An 8,643-nucleotide genomic window follows, 5' to 3' on the forward strand; every position below is an offset into this window, starting at 1 on the left:
GCAAAACCGGCACGACACCGGGAGACGTAAATAGTGAATTTACGATGGACGAATTTTTAGCCTTAGAAATATAAAGAAAAGTTTTAGTATACGTTAAACCAAGAACATATAAAAAAATAACGCCCAAATCTGACTTCGTATGAGGAACTTATGAATTTTCTAAGATTTGACTTAGCAGCGCGCAGCCCGAAACTCGAATTTTAGATCGAGCGGTTTTTGGCCTATGCGACCTAAATGAGAATTGAAGTTCTCATTAGTAGGAACTCCACGGTAAAAAGACAGACGAAAACAGAGTCCGTATGTAGAAGTTATGAATTTTACGCGGACATTTAACAGTATAATCTCCTCGTACTATTAAATTTAAGATCGGTCGAGAATTAGCCAATGGAGTCAAAATGAAAGTTGTAGATCTTATTTTTATGTATGCGTGGATATAAAGCATGTCAAAAATGGAGCTCGTATGTGAAAGTTACAGATTTTAGAAGTCGGGAAGTGTGGTGTGCGAAAATGGGTGATGTGGCACAATCTTGGCCATTGCTATCTCCCAAGTCTTGTCACTAGATGGTGACATGTAACACCAAGTTCAACCATTTTCACCCTATAAATAGAACCTCTCCCACCCTCATTTTCTTCACACATTTCCCATTCTTTCTTCTCTTTACTCTCTCTCTCTCTAGAACCTCTCTCTAGCCCCACAACCCCCCGAAAAACATATGGAACCTCCATATCACGAGGTGGAAGCTTTGGATTGCTCGACGGCTCCGAGAAGAATAGCTTTTCGGCTCGGGAATGCTGCTCCAAGCAAATCCCGGTTTTCTATAAAACCCGCTGTAAGTGAGCTACGCCTACACTGCTTTTAATATATCGTTTATTTAATTATAGTAACGTTATTAGGAACTTATAATAAGTACTCTGGATATTATTATGAGTTATATAAGTATTGTTTAACGCTTATACAATAGTAACAATAGCTAGACTATTAATTAGTCTCGGCGAATAATATACTAAACTCCAGTGGTAATAATACTAGGTTTCGTCGAATTAAATTATTTTTAAGAAGCGAAGCGCTGTCTGAATTCAGATTCATCATCTTTTCAAGTGAGTGCATGGTCCCTTTCATCTTACACATAGATATGAAGTATTTTATATAAATTACGTGCTATGTGTGCATATTATCTGAATACTTGTTGTCTATGATGGATGAATGATCTTATACATGTTTTAAATGATTTAAATATATATTTATTTTATATCTACAAATATGTTGGGATAAAACATGGGTAGATGAAATAGTTGGTGTGTGATGAAATAAAATGATGAGAGATAGGTGATGATAGGAAGGTGTAGATGAATCGGTGATAAAGGATGAAAGATACTATAACCTTGTCCGACAATTTGGAGATGTAGTCATCTACTGGAGTATAGATGGCGACCACGAACTATTCTAGACAACCCGTGGAAACACTAGCAGACTTATAACCTGTAGGTGATGAATTACGAGTCTAGGTGATGTTGTGACTATATATTCATGTGATGATATTCTAACCCTTACTATGGATTACGAGTTCAGGCGACGTTGTAACTACGTATGCATGCCTTAGGAACGAACATATAAGGAAATGTGAGGTAAAAAGATGAGAGGTAAATATGATATATGAGATGACCCTTAAGATAACTCTTTAAGGAATATCAAAGAAGATAACGGGGATGGGTAATCGGGTTGATTGTTTGATGTTTAAATATAATAATTATATTATTGTGGGTTGAAAACCCTATGTACTCATCAGGTTTCCCAACCTAACCCACTCCAGCTTATTTGTATCACAGGTGTCAATACGAAGCTACTTTGCACTGAGAGATTTAAAAGAGATGTAGATCACTAGTGTAAATGAATTTATGTTCTATTTATGCTTATGTTTCTGTATTCACGATGACATCCCAAATGTTTTAAATGAATAAAAATACATTTCTTCGAAAATGCTTTGATAACGTATTTATCATGTTTTTCTAGGAACAAATTCCGCAACATTTTTATTAAAATAAGTACTCTGATTTTTATAAAGCATAAACAAAATCGGTCTTTTCTGGCTGTGAAAATGGGGATGTCACACTTTTCGTCACACCTTTTCTTTCCCATATCTTCTTATTCTCTTTAAAAACCTAATACATCTAAATTCTCGTAGGTCTCTTATGATTATCCCCTATATTTCCAATCGACACACATTCAAAACAACCACCAACATCGATTTTCCGACAACAACCATGTAGATTTGAAAACCACCAAAGACGACAACATCTTCCTCGGACCAACACCTCGTGTCGGACCAACAACACAATCATCTTCCATAGCAAACCCTATCTCGCTACTGCCTTTGTTTCTTTACATCTCAGACGTTTCGTCATTCACATAAGTTAAGATACATTTGACGTTCACATGATTTCAGATCTTTGTTTAAATTTAGATCCGGTAAGCTCACTTTCGTCAAACAACGGCATCGCCATCTTCCTTAGTCTCGACGCCCTTATGTTCTATTTTTCATGAAACGATCGTTGCATCATGACCTCCCTCTTTACATATCTATAACACCCAAAACGAATGTATGATTTTCTGATAGTGTTGTTCGCTTGAACTCCGACAAAGGGTTTGTTGAGGAAGATGGAGGTGGTGTTCTGATTCTCTGGCGGCGTCATGAAGATTGTGTATTCTTGGATTTTGAGGGTTGCAACATGCATGGTTTTGGGGATTTGAAAGTGGAATCCTCTTCGCTGGTGGTGGTGGTGGCGCCGAAGGATATGGTTTTGTGAAGCAAATGAATTGTGTGGCGAGAGAGGGGGTAGGGTGGGGTTAATTGGTTTTCTTCTTTGTTTTCTATTTATATAGTTAAAAAAACTAATAAAATTAATAAATAAATAAATAAGTAAAAAAAAAATAAGAGCAAAATCGTCATTGTAAAAAGGTTCAAAGAAAATTGGACCAAACTCGCAATAAAATGAAAAGTTTGAACCTCTAGTGCAAATCCAAACCTTTTTATACCAAAATAACAATTTTCAGCTAACCACATGGACCATTTATGCAGTTTTGTCTTATAAAAAAAATACTTATGCAACAAATTCCATAAACAAGCAAAATGACATAATATATGAAGATTTCAACGGATACAAGAAAACATAATTATAAATGGATGTCCATTATTTATTTACAACCAATAATTATTTCGACATATGTTAACAATTAAAGGAATATGTTAAGAATTAAATAGAAGTAGGGCATCCTTTTACTAATTTACACAATAAAGTAGCACATTAATTAGTTTCAATTAGTTTCAAGTTGACACGAGATAAAAAAACAACATTATTAAACAAACGAGTTAGCAATGTTGGCTTATTATTCATTAGGCATTAGTGTATGATGACACATTCTTTCTTTATCACCAAATAAATTTGTCCTTCATTTAAAAATTACACATATTCATGAGAAAAAAAATGAAAGAAGAAAAGAAAAGGAAAAAGGAAGACAGGCGCTCTGTAGATTACAATTCATTATCGTTCAAAGCATACAATCCCTTTTCATTTATCTAAGAATCTTTTTACAGAAAATGAATTTCAAGGACATAAGTTTATCAATTTTCTCATATGTACAGTGAATAAGAGAACAACAAATGAACAAAACACAATTCTTTAAGGTAAATGATGTTGCTAATTTAATCAGAAATTACTTTGTCGTTATAAACCAAAACCCTAATCAATGGTTTCAAGATCTCTGATTTCGTGATGCATCATAATAAAACAAAACCAAAGTTTGAAATTAGGGAGGAAAATAAACAATCTTAGGTACATGAATAGATTACAGATTTCTGAAAAAATTTACATTTTATCCACAACATTTTCATAAAGTAGTGAAACTTAAGTAGGCACTATATGATGTTGAACTTAAGATAATTAAAACACACTTTGATTCCACATGTTAACATAATCAGGATCCGATTCACGAATAGTTTCATTAAGAGTGAAAGGCACATATTTGGAAGTATAACCTTTGATGAGGATGATGCCATATAGTGATTATTTTCTACCCGGAACTATGTCTTCTGATTTATGATGGAAATAGTTGAGGCCTTTGACACACATGATCATGGTGTACATCAGTTACACCTTATGGAAAATTGTTTTGAAACCACACAAATATAGATCTTCACATTATGGACAACTGTCATATCCATCATCCTACAAACATTTTAGTTCAGGGACCAGATATGTCATTATGAAAAACATTATGGTACATAATACAAATGTACCCAACATGTAGTAAGTATTAAAAAATAGTACTAATTCCACAATAATGTGTTATTTTTCAAAAAATATGACATTTTTTTTGAGGGTGATTGACTAATACGAACAATGAAAGACTTAACTAATGATAAGGAAGAACAAAATAAAATGAAATAATGCCAATGAAGATGGAAGCTTGTCTCAATCCATGTCCAAACCATGTGGTTTTTATAGGGCTCGATTTGATGGTGTTGTTGCCAAGGGGTTCCAGAAGCAACCCACGGTCGAGGAACATGTTTTTGGTGTTTAAAATTTGTTAGATAAGCCGGTTAATTCATCTTCCCATTCACCCACGTCCGGACATACTCAAAAGGGTTTAAATCATTGAGTGAGAACATAGTGGATAATTAAATATTCTTTATTTAAATGCTTGTGTGATCGAGATTAAGGGCAAGAGGAATAAACACATGAAGTTGTGTAGAAAGCATAATTGTGGGGATTCGAGAAACATGCATGGTACATTCAGATCTTGTGAAAGTAACGAGTATTTTTCGGAAACTTCCAGTTTGATTATGTGGCTAGTAGTGCAAGGGGTATACTGGGGGATCACTATGCATTTGGGATCCTTCGGTGGTTGTAACGAATATAGTTACTTATAAGGAACACCTTATTATTGTTGAGGAGGGTGGGTGTTTCATAAGTTAATATGCTGGATGATCAATTTGTACGATCCGCAGGGTGGAAGGGGAAATAACTTAGTTTGGGAGCTCATCCAGATTTTCACGAATCAACAACAACAATATTTTATTATTGTTGGAGACTTAAATGCGGTCATAGACCCATCTAATAGTGTAGGTTTGTTTTTCTCTAATTCATTTTAATGATTTCATTCATAATGTGTGGTCACTTGATGTTCCTATGAGTGGCTATAATTTTACCCAGATTTGTGCTAACACTGAAAACCGAAAAGCTGAGCGGATTGGATAGATTTTTAGTTTTCGAAAATTTTGTATATTTTACCGCTTGTATGTCAATGGCATTGGAGATATCAATTCAAATCATAGACCTATTCTTTTCAAACACTTGGTGGTAGTGGAGATTACATGCCCATTCCTTTCAAGTCGTATAATTCTTGGATGGGATGTGATGATTTTGATAATGTTGTTATAAATATTTAGGAATCATCCCTTATGGGATGTGATGATCTTGATAATGTTGTTATAAATACTTGGAATCATCCCTTAGATTCGATTAACACAAGCTAACATGTGTTATTCAAATAAAAGTTAAAGAATATTATAAAATTTTGAAAAAAACAAATAGAAGGACACAGATAATGAAAAGAACATGTTAAGACTTTTTGAGATTGATCAAGGAAGTGTAACTCCAAAAGTCACGGGGGATCGTTTGAATATTTTGAAAAAATATGATTATGATACATTGGAATCTTTAGATGTGATTCATAAAGTTAAGATTTAAGGGACATTCAAAAGGGATGAAAACACAAAGTACGTTCACGGTATACTTGATAGAAGACAAATGCAATTTGTTATTCGTGGGATAAAAATAGTTGGTGATTAGCTTGATTATCGAAAAATTGGTGAGAAGAAATTTTACTTTTACTTTTTAGTAATAAATTAAATTTGCTATGTTCGAAGGTGGGAGGGTTCAAAACCGTAGCACATGTTGTAAAACTCTAGCTTCAGAGCAAGATGATTGTTGGGAAGTTTCATGCACAATTGAGGAAATTAAAAATGTTGATTGGTGGTGTGGAGGGGATAAGACTCCACATCCAGATGGGTTTTTTTTCTTTAAGTTTGTAGAAAGATACTGGGATTTACTGAAAAAATATATTTTTGATGGTTCATTCTTCGGCTAATATTCCACATGGTTGTAATAGTTCGTTCACAACTCTAATTCCAAAGGTAGGGAGCTCAATAATAGTTCTAGATTATCGACCAATTTATTTGATTGGGTTACAATATAAATTCAGTGCTAAGTTGTTGGCTAATCGATGATTTGAGATGAAACCTTTCAAAGGTAAAAGTTGATGAAGAGGGACGTTTAAAATACATTGCTACGCTTGCTTTTCAGCAAATATAAGTGTTGTGCCTTTTGGGTGTTGGCGTTACCTGAGACTCAAGTTTATTTCACAATTAGAATACCAATAGAGTTTTTTTTTCCGATAAGTGGAACTTAAAGTACAAGTCCTGTACCTATTTAATCTCCTCCTGTCATATCTTATAGTTATAACTATATGGCCTTAGGGCTATAAATTAGGTAAAGTAATTAAAGACCTCTGTTGTGAAATGAAGTCTGAATTGGGTAACACTAATATGAGACGAAAAGCAATGTTTGGGGAACAAGTTATGAGTAAGAGGATCAATTCTTATGATAACGTAAGCACTTAAGATTATCCCTATCGTTTATTAAAGAACAAGATATAGCTAGAGAGAATGAGAGGAGAACATGGATTATAGCACCTTATGTCCCTTCAAATGAAAAATAAACATCAGAAATGGAGACTCACCTCTTGATATCCACTACTTGAAATCAATGGCTTAAGTGGTGGTGTGATGATGTTAGAACATGGATTATAGCACCTTATGTCCCTTCAAATGAAAAATAAACATCAGAAATGGAAAAAAAATGACTATTGAGTTTTGATTGTTGAATATGGATTTTTCATTTTCATCCGTTGACTAAATTTGAATATAATGTTACTAGGATATGGATGATGTGTGTAAGCATATTAATATTTTTAATCTAAATACATCTGTTCAGGTTTAGATCATTAAAAGTCATCCCATAAATGTTAGAATCGAATCGGAAGTGATTGTAAGATGTTAGGAGGTGAAGATAGTGTGATACCACCAATGACAAATAGCAAGCCGATGAGAAGAGCGGGACATGTTGGTTGAAAAAGCGGATAGTATCTTTGAAAGGAACAGTGAAGACTTACGGGAAGCATAATGTAAGGTTGAATGTTACCTGGGAAGCACAGGACGACGTGACGAAGAAACGTAACGGTTGCTCGGAAAATAATTTATGTCTGGTTTTTAAACGAATAAGAAATTAATGTGTTAGATTATAAAATTATATGGTTTCAAGTTATATTATGTGATTTTTATCAGCAAAACAAGTTAAAAGGGTTATATGTTGATTAAAAACACATCTATATATTTTGATATATAGAAGGGATTTTAACAAGTTGGAGTTATCTGATTAGTTTGAGTTTGTCCATTAGTTATTGTGTTTGGTTATAAATTTAGTTAATAGCTAGATATGTGATAGTATAAAACTAAATGGAGAGTAGGTATATACATGAGTGGAAGGAGTCATTTGTAACTGATCAGTAATTATGAACATCACAACAAGAAATGAAGTTGTTTTGTTTGTTGGCATTGAGTGAATTTAAACTACAGAAAAAGCAATGCAATCATAAACACATATGCATATGCAGTAGTAGAGTGTAAGTTTGATTTGAATATATATATAGAGAAAGTAAAGAAGTAAAAGAATAATACTCCATTGAAGTTTGTTTTTGTTAGGAAGGAGGGAGATGGCAGTGAAAGTGTGAGTTATGCATCCGAATTCCCACATCGGGTGAATGAAGGAAGCAGGCAAGAGGGAGGCGAGTACAAAAGGGGAAGCCCACAGCAGTAAGAAGCATACCTTTCTCGGCCTTTTGGCTAAGATCAAGTGTAGTATCTGTTCTTATCAGTTTAATATCTGATATGTGGGCCATCGGCCCACTCGATATTAATCTTATTTTTTATGGGGGAAGGCCCGTTACAGTAGCTTGCTGCTGGGGTTCTTCATGCGTCGCCTTGGTCTTACACTACAGCCAAGGCCCGGCGCACCCCTCCAATACTCAGTTCAACTTTTAGACTCAATCCAGCAGAAACTAGTTACTAGTTAACAGAGTGCCAGAAAGATGAAACCCACTCCCCTAATTTCAACCATGTGGGAACACTCACTACAAGATAGATTTATAAAATCGTCTTGGGAATTCTTGACACACCAATGTGGGAACACTCAGAAACTAACTAAAATTTTCTTTTTAACTAACAGTTAAACCAACTTACTGTAATTGAACTTCTGCTCATGTCAAACAAAACTATCTACAACGAAATGGTTTCTTTCTAGTCCAACTTATTATGAATCTGTATAACTACATCCTGCTACCCCACACTTTGGATTGCCTGGCGCAATGCTCAGGTCAATGTTCATAGATTTGACTTAACTTTTAGACTTTAAAAGGCTTAAAGATTTCAAAGTCTTTGCTGTCTCATGTGAACCCACTCCCATATATAATTTCCACCATGGACCTGGCTTTTTATGGATTTCTTTCATGTTACAAATACGGTAACT

At 34.4% G+C, this 8,643-nt stretch overlaps 1 non-coding gene across 1 annotated transcript; it reads left to right on the plus strand.

Moving 5' to 3' along the window:
• Positions 1-7,940: 7,940 nt before the first annotated feature.
• LOC128126469 (U2 spliceosomal RNA) lies at positions 7,941-8,137 on the plus strand. Its single transcript, XR_008224466.1, has one exon. It is a non-coding gene; the product is annotated as a U2 spliceosomal RNA (small nuclear RNA).
• The last annotated feature ends 506 nt before the right edge of the window (positions 8,138-8,643 follow it).

The sequence above is a fragment of the Lactuca sativa genome, chromosome 5 (genome assembly GCF_002870075.4).
Source record: "Lactuca sativa cultivar Salinas chromosome 5, Lsat_Salinas_v11, whole genome shotgun sequence".
Lineage (NCBI taxonomy): Eukaryota > Viridiplantae > Streptophyta > Magnoliopsida > Asterales > Asteraceae > Lactuca > Lactuca sativa.